Source organism: Macrobrachium rosenbergii, chromosome 11 (assembly GCF_040412425.1).
Source record: "Macrobrachium rosenbergii isolate ZJJX-2024 chromosome 11, ASM4041242v1, whole genome shotgun sequence".
Lineage (NCBI taxonomy): Eukaryota > Metazoa > Arthropoda > Malacostraca > Decapoda > Palaemonidae > Macrobrachium > Macrobrachium rosenbergii.
The window spans coordinates 24007998-24032134 of NC_089751.1; the positions used below are offsets into that span (position 1 = coordinate 24007998).

General features: G+C 36.0%; 1 protein-coding gene and 1 long non-coding RNA gene across 2 annotated transcripts in view; one reads left to right on the forward strand and one right to left on the reverse strand.

The window, feature by feature from the left end:
* Positions 1-21369, reverse strand: part of LOC136843245 (oxytocin receptor-like) — a 205942-nt gene extending 184573 nt beyond the window's left edge. Inside the window, exon 1 of the mRNA XM_067111359.1 lies at positions 21329-21369. The gene's annotated coding sequence lies outside the window, so the exon portion shown is untranslated. The remainder of the gene's footprint in view (positions 1-21328) is intronic.
* The window catches only part of LOC136843247 (uncharacterized), a 379609-nt gene that overhangs the window by 207555 nt on the left and 147917 nt on the right, over positions 1-24137 (forward strand). The gene's annotated exons all lie outside the window — the stretch shown is intronic.

Here is a 24137-nt window from a genome sequence, read left to right on the forward strand (position 1 = left end):
TGTGTGTGTGTATGTATGTGTGCGTGTGTGTGTGTGTGTGTGTATTGTCGTAGAGCTGGAGGAGGTGTGGGAAATACACGGAAGCGCTTTGTCAAGTCCTTCTTTCAATCCTTCCTCCAGCTCTACGACAACATAAAACATTGCAAGTTCTAGTGATAGATCATCAATATATGTGTATGTATAATTGAATCACGAAAATATGGAACGTGATGAATATATAAATAAAGACAAAATCCACAAAGGAAAGAGAAACAATGGATTGCAGCACTCCATTGTTTCTCTTTCCTTCATGGATTTTATACATATATATATATATATATATATATATATATATATATATATATATATATATATATATATATATATATATATATATATATATATATATATATATATGTTACATTCTGAGGCCGGTTGGAAGAATGAAAATGGATTTTTTAATTAACAGCCTTAAGGCCAACACACAGCGCTCAGAATGTAAGTAATGGATGTAATGGAAAAACCAACTTACCTTGATATCACATCTAAGTAAACAGAGAAGTGGAGGTTGCCTTGGTAAATTATAACCAGTAAATGCTTTAAACTGAATTTATTTACAAATTAAACAATCAGGAAATTAATATGAAAGGGCTGACTGAGTAGCAAGCAAGCACATACAAGGTGCAATAAACACTAGGCACTGCGTAGCAAATTGCTGAATCTGAAAAGGTTACCGCTCGGAAGTAGTTCTACACTCTAATAACTTTATTGTGAACTGGTTAAACGATTTTTGGATGTTAACGCAACTGGAACCCTAAGGGGGGAACTGTCAAGTGCCCTGGGACTGTGTAATCAGAAGACCCTTGCACGTGGCAGGATGGCAGTTAAACATCTTGAGCTATTTTGGTTCACAAGGCAGGGACAGACTGCTCGAAGAGCCAGATTGCAGGCTTCTTAATTCATCTGTGCTTGGAGCTCGTTTACAAAAGATGAATTTCGGCTGCAGGAGTTTCGAGGTTTGAGCTAGCGTGAAGAGGAAGGAGGGCCGCAGCAACTTGATGCGGTTGTGTTTTGTGGTGGAGTGCATGTGAGCGGCTAAGTTGGGAGGCGTCTCATTTGATTTTTTGGGTTGGGCACAGGACATCGGTCGATCTGAAAGGGCAGTCAACAGCCAGCCAATAGTTCGAGTAGAAATGGGTCTTATAGCTAAGTTTCTTAAGGGTCAGCATGGCAGCCCCCTTACGGCCCTAACTGGTCTTTTTGTCCCTAACAGCTTTCTACCCCCCAAAACATCGTACGATGCTGGGGCTAAGAGGTCTGTATGTTTTCTCCCCATATCACCTACATAAGTGTAAACCCCTGTTAATGGCGTCTCCTCTAGTCGCCATTAAATTTGATTTCTTAGCTAACGGGCTGAAGGGACGAATGTTATAAATATGTGAAATTATATATATATATATATATATATATATATATATATATATATATATATATATATATATATATATATATATATATATATATATATATATATATATTTTACACACATCCGAATAACTTTCAGTTACAATTGGATAAGATGTTTTGGGGGGAATTTTCTTTTGCATGGCTCGATGTTATTATGGTAGCTTTCAAAATATATTTTACTCCTTATTTCAAAGCGTCTTCTTCCCAAGTACATGGAACTCACAGAATTGGGTTGGTTGTCATGGTAACCGTTTCAGGTAAGAAAATCACTTTGGGAGGGAGAAGCAAGAAACGAAGTAATGGAGGGAAATTTACTCCTCCAGCGTGCTATAATCGACGTTTAATTACGATACGCATAGAGGACAATTTCCCTTTTTCTGTGAAGAGCAGTGATGTCTCTGATGTTATTGATGCAATCTCCGGAGTAATTTATATCACGCAGAAATTGATATTAGGGGAAAGCAGACTTCCAGTTTAAGAAGACGTAATAAGTTTACGGACCTTTTATTTGGTTGCAGGGTAATGGGTCTCTCCATATTTTATTGGAAAGGGAAATATTCCCAGTACGGTTCGGTGATTTTTCCAATACAGAGTTTAATAATGAACGAGGCTCAGACTTCTTGGCAAAGAGATCAAGTTTCAAAACAGAAAAAAAAAACATTATTATAGCAAAGATGTTAGGACGATATTAGTAAAAGGAACAAAACTACGACTATAAAATTTATTATTATTATTATTATTATTATTATTATTATTATTATTATTATTATTATTATTATTATTGTTATTATTATTATTAGTGAAATATGAAAAACGCTAAAAGCCCATTAAGTTGGAAGTAGAGACCAAGTAAATGATAATTCACTGATTAACATCAACATTTCTGTATTCTCTTCAATGTTCCTGCAAGCATGACTCGTTGTTGGTCATGAATTCGGGAATAACGAAGGCCAGAACATTAGAAAAAATAGGTATAGACTTATGTAGCCTAATGTAGCTTCGTTATTGCAAGTTAATCAAATCGAGGTTCACTTCAGGGATTGAGTAACGGGTGTGAATTAATTCAAATGTGGTGAGTGTAAATATTTTGGGGGTGATGTTTGTGATATGAGAAGCAACTTAGTTGAAACATTTTCTTGGGTGACACTAAGTTAATTATAAACAGGTGACTGGATCTTGTTAGTGTGGCATTTTTTCCATGGCGTCATTAGTTAATTATAAACACAGGTGACTAGATCCTGTTGGTGTGGCATTGTTTCTTTGGGGTCACTAAATTATAAAAACAGGTGACTAGATCCAGTTAGTGTGGCATTTTTCTTTGGCGTCACGAAGTTCATTATAAACACAGGTGACTAGATCCTGTTAGTGTGGCATTTTTCTTTGGCATCACGAAGTTGATTATAAACACAGGTGACTAGATCCTGTTAGTATGGCATTTTTTCTTTTGCGTCACTTAGTTAAATATAAACTCAGGTGACTAGACCCTGTTAGTGTGGCTTTTTTTCTTTTGCGTCACTAAGTTAATTATCAACACAGGCGACTAGATCCTGTTAGTGTGGTATTTTTTCTTTGGAGTCTCTAAGTTAATTATAAACACAGGCGAGTAGATCTTGTTGCTGTGTTATTTTTTCTTTGCCATCACTAAGTTAATTATAAACACAGGCGAGTAGATCTTGTTGCTGTGTTATTTTTTCTTTGCCATCACTAAGTTAATTATAAACACAGGCGAGTAGATCTTGTTGCTGTGTTATTTTTTCTTTGCCATCACTAAGTTAATTATAAACACAGGTGACTACATCTTGTTAGTGTGGTTTTTTTACTGTGGCGTCACTAAGTTAATTATAAACACAGGTGAGTAGATCTTGTTACTGTGTTATTTTTTCTTTGGTGTCACTAAGTTAATTATAAACACAGGCAACTGGAGCCTGTTAGTATGGTATATTTTCATTGGCGTCACTAAGTTAAATATAAGCACAAGTGAGTAGATCTGGTTATTGTGGTATTTTTACACAGGTGACAAATCCTGTTAGTTTGTATTTCTTCTTTGGTGTCACTAAGTTAATTATAAACACAGGCGACTAGATCCTGTTAGTGTGGTATTTTTTCTTTGGCTTCACTAAGTTAATTATAAACTCAGGTGACTAGGTCCTGTCAGTATCGTATTTTTTCTTTGGCATCACTAAGTTAATTATAAATACAGGCAACTAGATGCTGTTAGTGTGGCATTTTTTTCTTTGGCGTCACTAAGTTAATTAAAAACACAGGCGACTAGGTTCTGTTAGTATGGCATTTTTTCTTTGGCATCACTAAATTAATTATAAACACAGGCGACTAGATCCTGTTGGTGTGGTATTTTTTTTCTTTGGCGTCACTAAGTTAATTATAAACACAGGCAACAAGATCCTGTTAGTGTGGTATTTTTTCTTTGGCATCACTAAATTAATTATAAATACAGGTGAATAGATCCTGTTTGTCTGGCATTTTTTCTTTGGCATCACTAAGGTAACTATAAACTCAGGCAACTAGATTCTGTTAGTGTGTTATTTTTTTCTTTGCCATCACTAAGTTAATTATAAATACAGGTGATATTTGTTTCTTTGGCATCACTAAGTAAATAATAAATACAGGTGAATAGATCCTGTTTGTGTGGCATTTTTTCATTGGCATCACTAAGGTAATTATAAGCACAGGCAACTAGATCCTGTTAGTGTGGTATTTTTTTGTTTGGCATCACGAAGTTAATTAAAAACAGGCGACTAGATCCTGTGAGTGTGGTATTTTTTCTTTGGCATCACTAAGTTAATTATAAAAACAGGCGACTAGATCCTGTTAGTGTGGTTTTTCTTTGGCATCACTAAGTTAATTATAAACACAGGTAACTAGATCCTGTTAGTGTGGTATTTTTTCTTTGGCATCACTAAGTTAATTATAAATACATGCGAATAGATCCTGTTTGTGTGGCAGTTTTTCTTTGGCATCACTAAGTTAATTATAAATACAAGCAAATAGATCCTGTTAGTGTGGTATTTTTTTCTTTGGCGTCACTGAGTTAATTAAAAACACAGGTGACTAGATTTTGTTAGTGTGGTATTTTTTCTTTGGAATCACTAAGTTAATTAAAAACACAGGCGACTAGATCCTGTTAGTGTGGCATTTTTTCTTTGGCACCACCAAGTTAATTATAAACAGGCGACAAGATCCTGTTGGTGTGGTATTTTTTTCTTTGGCGTCACTAAGTTAATTAAAAACACAGGAGACTAGATCCTATTAGTGTGGTATTTTTTCTTTGGCATCACTTAAGTTAATTAAAAACACGGACGACTAGATCCTGTAAGTGTGGCATTTTTTCTTTGGCATCACTAAGTTAATTATAAACAGGTGACTAGGTCCTGTCAGTATGTATTTTTTCTTTGGCATCACTAAGTTAATTATAAACACAGGCGACTAGATCCTGTTAATCTGGCATTTTTTTCTTTGCCGTTACTAAGTTAATTAAAAACACAGGAGACTAGATCCTGTTAATCTGGCATTTTTTTCTTTGCCGTTACTAAGTTAATTAAAAACACAGGAGACTAGATCCTGTTAGTGTGGCTTTTTTTCTTTGGCATCACTAAGTTAATTAAAAACACAGGCAACTAGATCCTGTTAGTGTGGCATTTTTTCTTTGGCATCACCAAGTTAATTATAAACACAGGCGACTAGATGTTGGTGTGGTATTTTTTTCTTTGGCATCACTGAGTTAATTAAAACCACAGAAGACTAGATCCTGTTAATGTGGCATTTTTTCTTTGGCATCACTAAGTTAATTATAAACACAGGCGACTAGATCCTGTTAGTGTGGTATGTTTTCCTTTGGCGTCACTAAGTTAATTAAAAACACAGGAGACTAGATTCTGGTAGTCGAGGTATGCTATTTTGTATTGTTGCGAATACGAGTATATTAGATATTTGCTTGACGCTACCAGTTTCTTGATGTATCTTGTGATAAATATGAATATCTGATACTGGATAACGATACGTACGGCACCAGCGCACTGGCTCATAAGTACAGCAAGAGCCTCTTCCTAAAATTGTCGCACTATAATCTAGTATTCGTGTCCACATGAGCTTTTGGTCACAAGCGCACACATCCGCAAGCACAAGAGCTGTTTGCTCTTTGTCTTGTTGTCAAGTCAGTTTATTGTTCACCGTCGTTACGTTTGCAGTAAAAACACTTAGGTTGATTATTTCCGTCAATGTCACAAGATGCTTAATGTAATCAGTTTTAAATTATTTTGAGAGACAAACAATGTTCTGCAGTACATGAGAATTAAGGAGTGAATGTTCATTAGAATCTGTAACAGTTTTGTGCATAAATTTAGGTTTCAGTTTAAATGAAAACAGTGGGTTTTAGATGCTTTCCAAATATAATTATATGTTTTACTTCATTATTTTTTCAGAAAAAAATAAAACATTTTCAGAGAGTGAAGAGAGTTCCGCAAATTACTGTAAGGATAGGTATTTACTTGTCACACTCGTATTTCAATCTATATAACAGGCTTTTGGTAGAAATTTGAATTTTATTGTAAATGTTTCATTTCAAAATCGTTATGTTTTCCTACTTTTTTATTGAATAATTAAACATATCAAGATTATTCAATAAAATATCGTAAGAGGAAAAACATTACTTATGTATGCATGTATATACTTACGTAAATCATGCACAAGTTTGATACGTGTTAATATTCTCCTAATCAGTATGTGATTTGTGCAAGTTTTAGTTGTGAATCATCTGTTCAAGTTTTGTAATGTTTTTATGGCATTTAAAGTCCTTCTAACGTATTGACCATTTTATAATTTCTAAAATTATGGTGGTAATCCAGGCCTAGGATTTCGGCGTAGTCTAGGATGGACTAAGAATAGGCCTGTTCTCTTACAGCAACTCCATGTTTTCCTTACCATCTCTCTCTCTCTCTCTCTCTCTCTCTCTCTCTCTCTCTCTCTCTCTCTCTCTCTCTCTCTCTCTCTCTCTCTCAAATATATATATATATATATATATATATATATATATATATATATATATATATATATATATATATATATATATATATATACATATACATATATGTATGTATGTATGTATAGAGAGGGAGAGAGAGTCAAAGATGGTGAGGAAAACATGGAGTTGCTGTAAGAGAATAGGCTTATTCTAAGGCCTTGCTAAACTACGCCTAAATCTTAGGCCTGGATTACCACCATAATTTTAGAAATTATAAAGTTGTCCTATATATATATATATATATATATATATATATATACAGGAGAGAGATTTTCAGAGGTTATATATATATATATATATATATATATATATATATATATATATATATATATATATATGTACACATATACACATTGATATTACCATACGGCCTCTTTTCTTTGCAATCAAGTTTGTAGCCATTATTTTTGGTTAAGTTTGCTATCATATCGCCCTTCTTCACTCTACCCAGCACAGTTGACTAACTACCAGTCTGGGTACATGATATTGCCTGTGTTGCTCATATCTTCTATAGCACCTAAGGCAAGGAAGCTTTACTATAGGGTACGATCTGAAGTAGCTGGACGGCTACAGTACATTGTGCCCCCTCTTTTTTTTTTTTACCGCATTTGTGTAAATATTTTCCAGTATGTGTATGAATGGATATACATGTAATATGTGTGTGTGTTTGTATAAAATGAATAGTTCGATTTCGAGTAGAGTGCGAGAGGGAATTCTTTTACAAATGTATTGTTCTCGGTATTTTTAAACTCGCAGTAAATGTAAGAATGAGTTCATTAACGTTTATAGGTCATTATTTGGAAACAGTAGAGGTCTGTTTGTTGCCCGATTTAGAGACAAAGGAATTTTCTGAGGCACGGAGTCCGAGAAAGGTCGAGAGGAAAGGAAGTAAAGTATAAGAGAACAAAGGGCCAGAGCCCATTACTGAGGAAGGTAAGTGGGAATGATTTCGGAAAGTCGATGTTGAAGGATCGAAGTGTTTATAAAGAAGTCTTCCTGAAAGCTCAGTCAATCACACTGAGTTCAGAGTTGAACGAAATGAAATTTCATTTACAACGCTGAAAGTAACTTCGTTGTGTTAAGTGATTTGCAAAATGAACGAAAACCAGAATAATACAGAGTATATGAGGGGTGAAGTTCAAGAAAATGTAGCACGGAATAATTACAAAGATGAAAGGACAACATAGGGATCATAGTAAAATCACAGAGATTAAGGAATATGGTTTATGAAGTAAATTAAATTGATGGTATTGAGAATGAACGCAAAATGTAGGGTATTAGTAGGGATGAAAGTGAGGAATAACTGGAAACTGAAAATAATTAAATTAAGAGGAATGAAAGAAAATTGAACAAATTAAAGTAAATTGTGATGGAATATCAATAAACTTTTCAAGACGAATTATGCTAACCGCAGAGTCGAAGTTAAATAGGTAATGGATCAGAGAAAGTTATAGCATAAAGGTGGATGAATGAAGCAATTTGGACTCAAAGACGTTCGAAGAGTTAAATGAATCAAGGAATTATGTAAAAGGGAATTCGTAGGGTGGGATAATTTGAAAGCATAGAGTTGAAAATTAGAATATTTACGGAATTAAAAATCGAAGAAGCAGGGTTTCCACAGAATACCTAGAACAGCAGAAAAAGACAAGTGAAAGTGATGTCGGGGAACTTTTTCTTTCGCATGAAATAAATCTAAGTCAGCCTTTTACTCGATTAATCGTCAGTTTCTTGTAGTGCGTCAGAAATAGAGTGAATGGTTGCCAGTGCTTCCTTGCCAACCAGACGCCTTTCCTCCCCGTCATCGTCTGAAACTCAGGCAAAACTTCATAGACATGTAACTAAAAAAGTAATTCTCCTCTGAAATTGGATTCCATTCATTCATTTCTTGTTATTTCCTTTCATTTCGTCTAACTTATTTCCTCTTATTGGAATGCATCTTTTCCTCCTGTGATTCGCCCTTCGAGAAGATCAGTTTCTCAGCGCTGATTAGCTACGCTCTCCTCGTATTTGTGGAGGAATGCCAATAAATTCTCCACGTGACCTGAAGGTCTGAGTGACCGAGGAGAGTCATTACCTGACGAACTGATGTACTTTCATGTGTATTTGTAATCTCTTTGACAGTGTGTCGTCCCTATTTGCCTAATTGTCGATTATGAATTTTTCAGTTATTTAAGGTAACAGCATGGACATTGTTGATGTTATTGATATGTACCGAATATGTCTTCTTCCTCTACTTGTATGTAGGCTCCTTCATTAATGCAAATTTTCCGTCTATTCAACTAAGTTCCATGTAATTCTTTGTCCAGGAAAGGCAGTCTATTTGCTTGGTTTCAGATGCCATTTATTAAATAACTTATTATGACTACAATGTATTAGGTTGCCTTATTATGTTTTGTTGTAACCTTTCATCATGTACGCAACATTTTACCAGTTAAGTTATTTGCCTGAACTTATTTTTCAGTACATTCAGGTTATCATTTGTGTAATTTTTTTAACTGCAGTTTTTATTTTAAACTGCTAAAGTCTGTTCATATAGTGTCAGCAGATCTAAATCTAAGGAGCGGTGCCCGAGGCAGATGTTCGTGTGAAATTGGGCAAAGACTTCTGACAAATTGTCGTTCCTTTGAAACATCAGTTATATGAGGAAGCCAGCATGCACAGCAGGTATGAGAACGAAGATGGCGCAGCAGCCACGTGGACTGGAGTTATCATGGACAGTGATGGTGATAACATACCACTGGAATCTCCGCAGGGGGTTAGTGCCGTCAGTGCACCTCATGCAGTGCACTGTAAACATTACTTAATGTTCTTTGCAGCGTGCCTTCGTCCCTTAGCTGCATCCCCTTTCGTTCCTTTTGCTGCACCTTCTTTCATATTCTCTTTCTTCCCTCTTCCTTTCCACCCTCCTAACAATGGCTTCATAGTGCAACTGCGAGGTTTTCCTCCTGTTACACCTTTCAGACCTTTCACTGTCAATTTCCGTCTCAGCGCTGAATGACCTCATACAATAGGTCCCAGTGTTGGTCTCTGACCTAAATTCTATATTCAATTCAGTACCACTGGAACGTCTTCTACAAAGGTAATTCAGGCGGTAGTCACAGTGATGTCCCTCGTGCAAGCCTACGGAAGGTGCATACCAGAGACGATCATGGAAACAGTTCGTTTATGGAAGCACTTCCGAAGGACTGGATGATGGTTCTGGTGCAGAGCCAACCTTCCAGTCGGCAAGTGTTGGCCATAATAATGATGACGTTGAAGATGACATTGTCCACGTTGCTCGTGTAATATAAAAAGTTTTACTAAAGAAGGACAGCCAAAAATGTCCCCTGGAATTAATCTCTCTCTGTCTCTCTCTCTCTCTCTCTCTCTCTCTCTCTCTCTCTCGTGAGATGATAAATGGTCGGAATTCTGCAAGAGGAAACAGATTAAAAGTGCTCGTTTTACAAAACTCATCTTGCAAAATGGCAACCCTGGTTAAATACATCAGAAGGCTGTATGCAATTCCTGTGCGTGCGAAAACCTCTCTGGTGGTAAATTCGAAGAGGAAGACAGAGAGAATTTATTCTTTGAATTTCAAAACATGAGCTCCATTCAGAAAGTGTGAGTGGATTACCAGGTAAGTAAGTCAAAGCCAAATTGCACTCTAGCCATCATTACATGTTGAGAATGGGAAAACGTGTGAAGTGTGTCGAGTGCTGTTCCTAAACTCTCTAAATCTATGAAAAACCTTGGTGCAAGAGTTTTCCTAGGGAATGAATGAAGAGAAGAGAGGCAAGGTGCCATCAAAGCACATGATGACAAGTTATGTATTAAGTCAAAAGGCATATATCCTCATTCCCAAGAACAGAATTGTGTTACTGTAGGCCAAAACAAGTAAACAGTACTTCTTGAAAGAATTCACTTCTGTAAAAATGGATGAGATGTATAAAAGCCTAAAATCCTGATGAATGATCTTTTTCATTGTACTGCGCCATGTTCATGACGGAAAGCCTGAAGTTATATCATCCAAAAAACGATATATGTCGACTGTGTCAGTGTTTCTTATTAGGAACAAATACTGAGAAAGCGGAAATCAGGAAAAGGCACAGACCTTCAGAAAGGAGAAGGTTTAAGAAATAATTACGAACCCCAAGGAACATTTATCTGGACATGATGATCTGCAGTAACCTGCTTTGGTTTACAACTGATCATATAACGTCTTGTATCAATCTTTAGCGAACTTTTGTCTAAGGAGAAGGATACTGCTTTTTTAACATGAGGGAATTGGTGGCCGTGGTTATAATGATTTAGTATCCCACTTGTATAATTTTTTACAGGACGCTGACAAAAAATTTGAAAAGGACATAGCTCTTTTTTTTTCTGATGGGTGTGCAGGGCAAAACAAATATACATTAATTCCATCCATGGTCTCTAGCTCCCTGGGAGAGAGAGCTATCCATCGTTAGGGAACATCACTGTTCGTTCTCAGCTTGATAGAAATGATAGGAGTGTTTCCAACTATACAGTTATTAAGGTTCATCCATCAGGCAGACTTGACTGGAAAACCCCTCTCACAACAACTCGGTATTCTGAGAATTCCTATATATGATGAAGGCCAACCTGTTGATTGGCCAGTTCTTGGAAGTTCGAGTTGCGAAAGATCAACGATCAAAAATATAGATCCAGACATAACATGTAGCTGAAAAATTCCAGAAACTTTCCTGTGGAGATAATCACCGGTTCTGAGATTATCTCCAAAGGAAAGTTTCTAGAATTCTTTAGCCATGTGAGAGGTCTTGATCTATATCATCTTGATACGATATCAAACTAGGACCCATTAGCACAGTTCTTAGACTATCTAAGGGAGAGGAGGGCGATTTTACAGGCTTCATGAGCCTCTGTGTCAGGCACCCAAACCATGCAACTGTCGTTTGCTAGGTGCCATACTAATTATTGGCTTTATATACTCTGTATATATATATATATATTATATATATATATATATATATATATATATATATATATATATATATATATATATATATATATATATATATATATATATATATATATATATACACCGTATATTATATTTACATTTTGTTACATTTTTTATAATCTATTTTTATTTTTAGGTAAATTAGCCATCGTACTGATTAGTAGATGTAAATATGCTACAGACATTATTTTACAATTATTGTACTTGGTGAAAAAATTGTGTTAATGATATTGTATATTTTTGCAGCTTTACGAATGTGCAAGAAAGTTGTTCAAAGAGCAGATATATTGTTTGCAAACTGTAAAATGGATTTGATCCAATATTACAAAGAATTACAGAGAATTACACTTGAACTTATAAAATCGTTTTATAGACAGTATAGTCATGCACAGGTAAAATAACCAGTACTTGAAATCTCTTTATAATTTAACCCAATTCTAGTTAAGGTTTTTTAAAACCTTGAAACGTGTTTCCCAGAAAACGAGGACATTACATATTCAGCATTTTGCCCAAAAAAGGGGAGGTATGTTCTGAATAAGTGTTATTTCAATACCTGTTGACGCAGTGCTTTTATTTGTAGCTGTGGAAATCTAGTGCTTGATTATCAGTATTGTATTGTTCATTGTAATCCCCTGAAAGTGGCCTCCAGACCATTGCTCGGTTATGATCATAAACATTGTTGTAAATCCACCGACCACACTATAATAGACTCTCTCTCTCTCTCTCTCTCTCTCTCTCTCTCTCTCTCTCTCTCTCTCTCTCTCTCTCTCTCCATTCAAGTGAGCAAAGAGTGTGGAATCTCTTGTGATTGGAATATTCTCTTAAACAAGCATCATATCACAGATAATAGTTTACGTTGTCCTTATCACAACATTCTTAATTTGTTGTTGTAAAGTGTCTTTAATTACCTTGGCATGTGAAGTTTCATTAAATGTTATAACACGAACCTGTGTTCAGTTCCAGTGACCGGTTACATTTCACTAGTTGCATGGGCAGAAACTCGTAAAGTATCCTAAATTGCAGTGACAGCTTTTTCATTAAGTTTCACAAATTGCATTAAAGTTGGAGTAATTGTAATTTCAGGTCAGTATTATATATTGCAAATGAAAAACGATTCCATTACGAATATCTTTAAATCTGGACAATTGCAGTACATATCAAGTATACTGCAAATTAGCCTTGGATTTCGTTGTAAATCTCTTGAAGACAAATGAAGATGTTTCACTAGCTGCAATTGTGTAAATGTATAATAAGTAAATATACTATATATATATGTATGTATGTATGTATGTATGTATGTATGTATGTATATATGTATATATATATATACATACACATATATATATATATATATATACATACGCAATTACATGCACGTGTCTTTGTTTTTTTATGTACTTGTATACTATATGCGTTTGCAAAGTGACACCCTGAACGTACCGGCTGATATGTAACTTTACATGTGAATATATTTAGAAAGTAGAATTAAATTGCTATATATATGCCGTTTACAGCTCATTGTGTAGAATAAGAAACAATCCAGAATGAAATTTAAAATTGCATTCCAAGTATAAAATGTCTTTCGAATCCGTTATGATTTAATTAGATACAACCGGTGTTATTTAAAAAATCACGAATAACGGATGTCCTACGTAAAATTTGGAATTTTCCTTTCCTTTAGAGAACGACTGCAGAATTTTAATGAACTAATACTGGATCAATGCTAAAGGACGAAAAGTCGTTGATTAACTTTAAGCAGAAAATGAAAATGTCTCCCCCAAAAATGCTCAGAAACTTTACTACAGCAAGGCGTGTGGCACTTCTTGGAATTAATAGCTTGTGGAGAGAGAGAGAGAGAGAGAGAGAGAGAGAGAGAGAGAGAGAGAGAGAGAGAGAGAGAGAGAGAGAGGGAGAGGGAGAGAGTATTCCGTATGAAGAAGCTCTCGAAGTTTTGAATGCTACTTTTGAGTGCACCCCTCGGCCAGTAATTCAGAGATGAGCAATCAAGGTATTAACTTGCCATGTTTAGTGTTTCCAAGGAAACTGCTAGGCTGCAATGCCTTCTAACCTTTAGCCTGATGTCATGGACCTTACAAGTAAGTCTGACAGTCTTTCTTCTTCACTGAAGACCAAAAGTGGGGTGAAAAAACTTTCTTTTGTGGCTGATATTTACAAATGGGCGTGAAGTTATAGAATGTATATACGCATATTTTGTTTTTAAGTAGTGTGCATTAGACCTGGTAGGAAATCTGTAAGTCCTACCCTTCAATTGAGGCAGTGTGACGAAACTCTATCAAGTTCAGCATCCTATAGTCGGTTTGTATTAAGTCCTTTTATCAAAAATCCAATGTATTCTTTTCTCATTTCCTTGCCTTTGTTAAGCGTGAATTGGAATAGCTGAGCTGTTCATTGCTGAGGAAAGTGTCAGATCAATGGAGATTTTTCCATGATTATTACTTTTTTCCATGATTATTACTTTCCGAATTTCACATCCCATTTAGACTTTGGAGCATTGTCCTTGATCATGAAGTTGTCATTATTTTGAATGAATGCGGCAGATGGGAGTTCATGAACTTGATCAGTTGCAGCTTTAGATAGATTTGCAGTGTTTTATTGTGAGGTTCTCTCGTCATTTCTGCATGTTCCTGAGTGAACATTGTGTTTTAGAGGTAAATGGGAAACCAGTGAGCATGATTAGCTTACCAATGAAGTTTAGTACCAGTTCAGAAAGGCTGGATATGATCAGATCAGTGTCGGAATGGTAAGTTTTACCTTAAAGATGGAACCGAGAACTTGAATTGAAAGTTTCTGTACATCATGCACCAGTCCGTATAAATGATAGCAGCAGCAGCAGCGTTGCCTTGTTTTCTCTCTGTAAGCAAAATACTCATACTTCAGAATCTTGTACAGACAGGCCAGAGTTTGTGGGCCTTATGTGCTCTCATTATATTTGATGCTTAACAAATGACTTGACAGTACCCAGCAATCCTACACGCGCCTCTACAGGGATACTACTGAACCACTGCCATTGTCCGTTAATACAGGTAATTTCAGAGCTGTTATTTGAGCATATATATATATATATATATAACATCACAGGAAAGAAGTGAAATACGCTTGTAAATCCTAACCGGTGTCGAAAATATTGCTAAGTCATATTAAGAGGATTGATGCTAAGTGGTAGAAACGCAGCATATACATGCTAGCAAGACAGTGCTTACGTACATACAGACGTTGGAAACTAAGAGTATATGTGTATATATATTTGGTAAGAGTATATGTGTATATATATATGTGGGTGTGAGCATTACGGAAATAATGTGAAGCATGCATTCGTAAAAACAAGGAGCAAGAAAAATAACAGTGCAAAGCACACCAGCATGGCCAGAAGGCACAAAATTTAATTAAATTTTTCTCTCTCGCTTGGTTTATTTACTCCCCTTCTCATCCCTATGCACGTGTAACGTTTACTTGCCTGTTTCAGCTAATGACTTATGTAAACACGAACGTTGTAAAGCTGAACGAATCCCAATGAAAATAACGTGGGAGTAATTACGATGAATTCATAACGAGCAGAAGCATGATTAACTTTCAGTTTGTGCAATATATATATATATATATATATATATATATATATATATATATATATATATATATATATATATATATATATATATATGCATACACGATCATATATATGCATACACGATAAGAAAGGCGTTCTATTTGCATACATTTATTCAAGAGCCGACGTTTTCACATCCCTTGATGCATTTTCAGGGCTGAAAAAGCGGTTAAAACAATAAATACTTGTGTCTATAATGTGAAAGGTATATACAAGTATTATTATTTTTAACCGCGTTTTCAGCCTTGAAAATGCATCAAGCGATGTGAAACATCGGCTCTTGAATAAATGTGTGCAAACAGAACGCCTTTCCATGAACTCTTGATTGTGTATCCTCCGAGCTACTGCTCCTGTCTTCTGATGTTTATATGTATATATATATATATATATATATATATATATATATATATATATATATATATATATATATATATATATATATATATATATATATATATATATATATATATACACACTAGCTTGCGCTGCCCGGAAAAACTATGAATGACAACTGATAAATTCTCTCTCTCTCTCTCTCTCTCTCTCTCTCTCTCTCTCTCCTGTTAAGATAGTTGCTTCAGTTACATTGCCCAGATTTTTTGACATTTCATATTTCACCCATTCTCACCCCCATCACACACATAAACATACATACATCCATTTATATATATATACATACATACATATTAATTATATATATATATATATATATATATATATATATATATATATATATATATATATATATATATATTGTATGTATATATATACACACATATACATATATCTTGTTTCTGCCTGTAATAAATTCTATAGCGTTATTAATTAACTCCCCAAGTTATTTCCATTTGGATTTGTTCAGACTAGCATTCGTATTTACAAACATCATCCACAAAAACAGGCAAGCACAGAGGAGGAACTGTTGGAGGAGAGAAAACAAACCAGGAGAGAGAGAGAGAGAGAGAGAGAGAGAGAGAGAGAGAGAGAGAGAGAGAGAGAGAGAGAGAGAGAGCCTTTTACTTTGTATCTTCGCAGTACTGTAATTTGATTTTATGTCCTCGGGCCGGGCTCTGTTATCTTTCTTACTTCACGCATTTTTGTTTTAGAATTGTAACCACTGCGAAATTTAAGAATGTTTTCGTCTCTGTATTATGTGGATGTGTCAAGAGATAGAATTTTGATAGTGAAAAGACCTAAGGGACGAGCAACCTAATCCTCCTTTTTTTCGGCCAGCCCTGAAGAAGTCAGTAAAAAGGATGTAGGGAGACGAGAGGTGCTCAGCTATAAGGGAAGATATACCTGCCTCCTGAAGGAGGGAGTGTTATATATGAGTTAATAAAACCGGAACAAGAAGAAGGCATAAGAGCTGGATGTTGAGTAAACGAAAGTCATTAAGCTATGCCATTTATGGTTATCAGTTCTTGAGTATATGTAGAAAGAGATGGCGTAATCGTTAGTGTTATGTTTCCCGATAGGAGGAGGAACTCTCCTTGAACTCAACGGGATGCCTCCGGCAATGATGCAGACAGAAAAAAAAAGAGAAGCCACTTGTGGTGGAGAGAAAGACGGCGAAGAGATTTCAGTCCTACGTAGCGGGAGAGAAACGGATGTCAAACCCCAATACAGATACACCAAAAACAAATATGTGTGATCTTGAAGGGAGTTCGCAGCACCCGGAGAATACAAGAGAAATTTCAGAGGTACATTTAGCAATCTGGGTTATTTTATCTTTCTAAAGTAAGTTTGAAGAATCCTCAACGCCAGAAATGCTGATAGAGGCAAGGGTGTCAGTTGCATGGTTATCGAATATATTTCAAGAATTTTGCTTGGATTGGGGACAAGTGATGAGTTCACAGTTTCAGGATTAGTAGAAGAGGTTAGAGCAAGTCGACAATAAGTGTGATCAATGTAAGAAGGCTAAAGGAAGAACGATTAGGTATGAACTGTTGAATTATCAGCAGAAGTACGAATACAAGAGGTAGACTGGAGGAGGTCACTGATGACGACAAAGGAAAAAGTAAATGCCGGGCCATCAACAACAATAAAAATAAAGTTGTTAAAAAAAGTTGGAAGCTTTTAAATGGAAGGAGTGAAGCTGTAATCAGAACGTTAACTAACAGATCCACATGCTTGACTGGGATCAATGGTTTTCCAAAGTGCCACAGCGAAGTTGACAAATTAACATTGAGATTGGAAGAGGACCAGAAACAAACCATGTTTCAAAAAAGCAATAATTTTAATTAAAGGTCGAGGGTTGGATACAAACTGTTTGAGAAACTGGGAGCTAGGGTAAAGTTTTGAGGACCTATTCGTGATAGAAGTTAAAGCAACAAGAATAGACGCCCCTTTAGGAAAAATATACATTATTTTTTTCAAGGAGATGGGTAAAAAAAGATGACAAAGCCCAGGAAGTAGTTGTCAGCATGCTTCTTTTTAATTCATTGCTCCATCTTTCTGATTTTTAATGACCATCATGAGTTTACTCATGCTTACTTTTATTCTTAACGTTCTCCTCATGAAGCTTTCAAATTTTTGCAGTTTCTCCTCACTATCCTCAGTCATTTGTAAACATTTACAAACATCAACCATTCCACGCACTACGCGATTCATTGTCTCAGACCCACTTTTATACAAAACCAGTTACTTTCCCACTTACATATTCTATCACACACTTTGCTTCCATCATGGATACTTTTAACTGCTCTTAATAACAGATCATGTATACTTAATATTATAAACACCGTCCAGATTGCCTGTGTTGATTTTATCATTAGCTCTTTCTAGGTCCATGTTCGCTCCCATTCAGCTTTTTCGTATTATTTTCAGTCCTCTCTAGAAACGTGTCAAAACAATCAGCTCACACAACCTTTGTCCAAACACATGGTTCTCTCTTAGATTTTTTAACAAATTTCTGAAAAACTACCTGCTTAAATAACATTATGCCCATGTAATTCTTACAGTTTTCTCTGTCACCTTTACACTTTATAATCCCTCTCACATATTCCTTTGGTACCTTCCTTTCTCCCTGACATACATTACAAACCCTAGACACCAGTTCAGCCACCACACTGTCACCTGTGAACCACAGAATCTCGCTTGTAATCCATCAGCCCCTGGTGCCTCATCTTTCTTCAACCTTTTAATTGTCCTCCCTGCGTCATCAGTAGTCCTTTCCACAAGATTTCTGAAATTGTACTAACCGTTCTAAGTCTTGAGTCACTAAGGGTTCTTTTTATCTTCCACATTCAACAAAGGTTCAGAAGACTCATTGTGATACAGGATGGTCATGATGATTAACCTTTCACTATCCATTAATTCTCTGCAGAATAAATATTTATTCTCCCTAAAGCTCCCCTCTCATTTTTATGACCAGGCTTCTTTCTTCATTTCAGCTTCATAATGCCCACCCTACCCATCCTCTTGTAAAATTTATCTGTTATCTCTTTTGTTATGAGTTGCACCTCAAATCACTTTTTCCCCACTTTTTTACTTTCCCATTCCACCACTTACTGTTTCTATTCTACCTCTTTCCCACATTTGCTGACCCTGTGACCCCATCATGGAATTTTATCCACTCCTTCCATATCTTCAAACTTAGCCCATATTTCATCCATGCTCTTTTCAGTACCTCCTTGTCAATCTCAAATACGTTTAACTTCAGTGTGTTTTAATGCTTGCTTCAACCAAATAATAATCAGATTTACCCTCCATCTGGCCCATCTTCATAGAGTCTCCACTTCCTCTCTTATCTACCATTCCAAAAGACTTGACGAATACCAAAAGCATTTCTTGTAATTTAAAAGCCAGCGGAAGTATAATTGCACGGAAGTACGAACGTATTCTAGCCTTAAAATTTAAGCTTTTATTCATAACTTTGAAAAGCAAAAGATTATTTTTGCCCTTTATGGCCATCCCCGGAAGGAATTCTTATTAGCTCTGCGGCTCGCTTTTGAAATTTTCCCTGCCGAAGAGCGAAGCTCAGGAACTGCACCAGCGATGATTAAGAACAGACTGTAAATATCCTCGTGGTCTGCTTTTAGTTACCAGCCAAAACCTTGACTTCAATATTGCCATTAAATATATAAGGACCCGCTAAATTACGTCTCTTTTTTATATTACTAATAATGATGATAATAATAGTAATAACAGTAATAAAGGTCATTCGCGGTGTTTTTATTATGAATGTTGAAATCTCACTCTTAAGATTGAGCTTAGCTAATGGGAGCTGAATAGCCCCTTGAAAGCTTGTAAGTTGTCTTATAATACTAGCACGATAGCAAAACAATAATTAAGAAGAATCTTGGGGATAGCATTCAACCTGCTCTGATTAACTGTTGCGATTAAGTAGTTAATGGTCGACCTAACACATTTTCATTGCTTTAAAATGGTTGGCGCCCTTTTTGTATGACTCGGGTATAACATTCAAATTCCATTTTGACCTGTAAATTTAGGTCAAAGGTCAGTATTACATATCTCTGTTAGTTTGAATGCATCACATTTGTCATTCCTCTCATTTTGACATTTGATAATGACAATTTCCCTAATGGTTATTTACGAAGAATAAAATTTGGTTATCGAAGGTTCAAGGTCACAGTTAACTGACAGGTGAAGAGTTTCACTTAAAACTTTTAATATTGATGCCCTAGTATAACTTCCTAATAATTAATATTACTAGAATTTACCTTTGAAAAGTCAAAGGTCAAGGTCATTGATTTTCAGTGGTTAAAATGCCTGATAACCGGCTGTATGTGTCCGTATCCTATCTACACTGATACATTATAGTCGTAGTTCCCCTTGTATAAAGTTTTGGACTTTAAGTGTGCTACAGGTAAATACTTTTTAAGTGGCACTGTATTAATGGTATCCCTTGTACATTGACAGGCAATAAGAGATTCATTGTTGATTAAATTTACCAATTATTTGACCCTTAAAGGATAAATACATGGGTTACAGAAAGATTATAAAATTCATGTGCTTAAATGAGTGGAAAATGGTAATGAGTTTATTCACTGAATAAGGCTCCAGTTATTGATTTCATTATGATCATGTTGAGGATTATTGTCATTATAAAAACTGTTTGTCTGCTAGAAGAGGGCGGTAAATATTTTATTAATTTTATTTAATGTTGCCGTACGATTTTGATAAGGCTCAGATTTTGAGTTTTGATTGTATGAGAAGAACAATGTCCATGTTCATAAGGATATTTAGCATACAAAACCTTGAATTTTTCGTAAATTTTCGAAAGATTTCCCACAAGCAAATGATTTCGTGGTCGGATTGAGTACGAGGAAAATGTTTTAGTTGTATCGGAGTGAAAATTAGGGGAAAAAGTACAGATTACTTTTTCTAGGAGTTAAAGTATTTATTGGCATTTTCATGAAATATTTTGGGAAAATATGCTATCACCAGACTAAAGTGTATTAGAATTGGGTATGAAAACGGATCTAAATGTAGACATTGTGTGATAGGATGCGTATAAACCAAAACTGGTCAGTGAGCTTTCAGGAAGGATCTTTATTCGATATTCGGTTGGAAGGGCCTTTATAGGCTTCCTGAAGGATGTGCTTTAATGGGTGGCCATAATTAGTTTCGGTGGTGCTTTTATGCACAAGTTTTGTCAGGACGTCCATAATCCCCTCCCACTTTTTTCATTACCATTGGGTAATGGAGAACCTAAGCAAAGAACGATATTCTTTTGAAGTATTATGGCCCCATCAGCTCTTGTCATTGCCCGAGGAGATTAGCAAACGATAAGGAAATGTTCTATTGATTCACAAATGTGAGAGATTATCACAATCAAGATATTGGAGGTAGTCACTGTTAACAATGAGAATAGCTTATCAAAAATATCGGAGATAATCACACTCCAATATTCTTCATTCATTGGAGAAAATATTTCGTCGCGACGAAAGTATTACCAGCGTTAATATTATCAGTTCATTGGAAGTGATTATTAAAATTACATGGCATTCAATGTGAGATAGAAAATCAAGAGTATAAATGCACATATGTATAAACACACTTATTAATATTTATCTGTACTTCACTTATAAATAATCTATGCATATACCAAATATATCCATGTTTAATAAAACCAGACATTGCCGCACGGGAGGTTCTGTTACAGGCACATTTTGAGAAATTCGTCATATCACTCACTCTCTTCATCTTTCCGTATTTTCACTTGCAGATGATTCGTAATTTAATTACAGGACGTAAATAGTGCAAAACTTTAACTCACCTGTACGAAGGTGCGACTCCGACAGACGTTCCTCACTGACCTCCAAGAGCTGACTGAGACTGAGAGTAGCTCCCATCAACAGGTGGCCTCCCCGCTCTCTCTCTCTCTCTCTCTCTCTCTCTCTCTCTCTCTCTCTCTCTCTCTCTCTCTCTCTCTCTCTCTCTCTCTCCCCTGGTATATTTCTCTTTAATGCTTTCTCCCGCATTTCGTTTACCTATTATCTCCAGTTTCGCGGGAGATTATAAATTACATTGTAGCGATGATGTGAAAAAGATAGTATACGAAGAAGAAATATATACTGTATATGTGTTTGTAACATATCCGTAGAACTAATTTGCAGATGTATTCAGATATATCTTTCATCTATTAAAATCTAATTGATACCCTGCGTGCTCCTTAATCACTCTCATGCAGGATGTATATACTGTATATATGTGTGTGTGTGTGTATACACAAAATGTATGTACGGTTGAACATCATTTATGTCTGGGGGACAGTACACGTTGAGTAAATTTATATTAGAAGATATGAAACTCGATTGGCGCCTTTGAGTATTGCCTTCCAGTGTGTGCACACGGATTTGTTGTCTCAGCAGGATCGCGCTATTGACCTTAATTCGAACCAGCGTCTTTCACACAGAACTTGAGCATGGATAAACTAGGACAATTATAGAGTTGATAGATCTGTGAACCTCTGGCAGAAGAAATTCGAAAATAATAATTTCCGTCAACAATTGCACCTTTTCTTTTGGGGTAGGCCCCTCAACCTTGGAGTACATAGTCTTTCGAAAGTAGTGGAACATCACCCTAGCAAGGGAAGCTTACGGGTTGGCCGACGATGACCTAGAGGTAGGTGCAATACCAGATGACCTCATTCTGTCCTCTAGGAGAAGCTTTGCACCCGGTTATTGTTCTTCTTCCTCATGCCCGTGACTGACCTATTAAGCTAAAACTGTGAAAGGTGAGAGAAGATGGTGTTCATAAAAAAATGATCTTCCGAACTGAATTGAGAAACGAATAAATGATTTTGGGTTCTAATAAATTCAAATGAGGCTGGCGTATAAAATGTTGCTACTCTCTCATGTAGATGGAACATTAAATAGATTTTTTTATGAACACCATCTTCTGTCATGCTTTCACCTTTCACAATTTTAGCTTAATAGATCAGTCAAGGGCACGAGGAAGAACAGTAACCGGGTGCAAAGCTTCTCCTAGAGGATAGAATGAGGTTATCTGGTATTGCACCTACCTCTAGGTCATCGTCGGCCAACTTGTAAGCTTCCCTAGCTAGGGTGATGTTCCCCTACTTTCGAAAAGGCTATTTACTCTAAGGTTGAGGGGCCTACCCAAAAAGAAAAGGTGCAGTTGTTGACGGAAAAGGATTATTTTCATGTAAATGTTTATCTTTATATATATATATATATATATATATATATATATATATATATATATATATATATATATATATATATATATATATATATATATATATATATATATATACACAGGGTGTTTCGAAATTAGAGGCCCCCCCCTCTACAGCATAAACTAAAATTGATATGGACAAAAACAAATGTAATTCAGAACAGGTATTTATTTAAGTTTCTCTCTCAGTATTTAATATTTTGTGTGGCCTCCATCTGCCTGTATCACAACCTGCATTCTTGAGGGGTATGATTTCAGCAAATCGCAAAAGCTGAGACTCAAACTCCATTTCCCTGAGCGCTTCAGTCACCTCTCTTTGTAGGTTGTCGAGGTTTGGTATACCATCATAGTTCACTGTGCGCGCTTCAACACGACCCTTTAAGATACTACCAATGTTTTCATACACATTATGGTCAGGGGAGCTACCTGGAAATTCACTTGACAAGAAGAAATCGATACCACTGTTTCGAAGCAGCTCTTGTGTCTGGAGAGCCTTGAAACATGGTGCCTTATCAAGCAAAAATGTGACCTCAACAGATAACACATTTTCAGGATCTTTGAGGAAAGGAAATACTCCACCAGTAAGCACAGTTTCTCTGAAGTATTCGACATTCCATGACTGTCCTTTTTCTTTGATGATCCACATTAACTATTTGGATGTGAAACAGAGAAAAATTCCCAAACATTCAGGAAATTTCACAACTTGGCGATAGCGCACGTCATCGCTGGTATCATCCAACTTTGCAGCCCAAATGATGTCATTTTTATGATTTGGCTTCCTGACTGGCTGTATATGAAGAAATCATCTGATGCAGCAACATGGAGAAAGTCAGCTTCATCCTAGTCTTTAAGAAATGAACCACAAAACCATGCACGGTCTTCTCTCTGTTGCTGAGTGATGTTGGGCTTGCTGATAACATGAAGTGGTTTGACACCAGATATTTTCAACTCACGATATACAGCACTATAACTTCTCTTCTTTCCCCTTTTTGTTTCTAGTTCAAGCGCCAATTTATGTAAAGACTTTCTTGGTCTACCCACTGCCTCAGCTCTGATGTCTTTTGACTCCTGAGAAAGGACTTCAGGCCTTCCATGATTCTCACTCTTTTCGCGATGAGAGTCATATGGATTTTTGTTCCAGTTTCTTTTAACAAAGGATTTATCTCTTTTAATGTACTTAGCTATCCAGGAACGTGAAATGAAGGATGCACCAGCATCCCTGGCCCCTCTGAAGGTTATAGCCCAGATTCGGTCAATCCATCTGATTTCCTCTGAGTCGTTAGCCATGGCTGTATCTAACTCCGTCACTCAGTCTGAAAATACAAGAAATGTAAAATGAAAGATAGCTTAATAGAAACTTGGAGATAGGCTATAACAGAAAACTT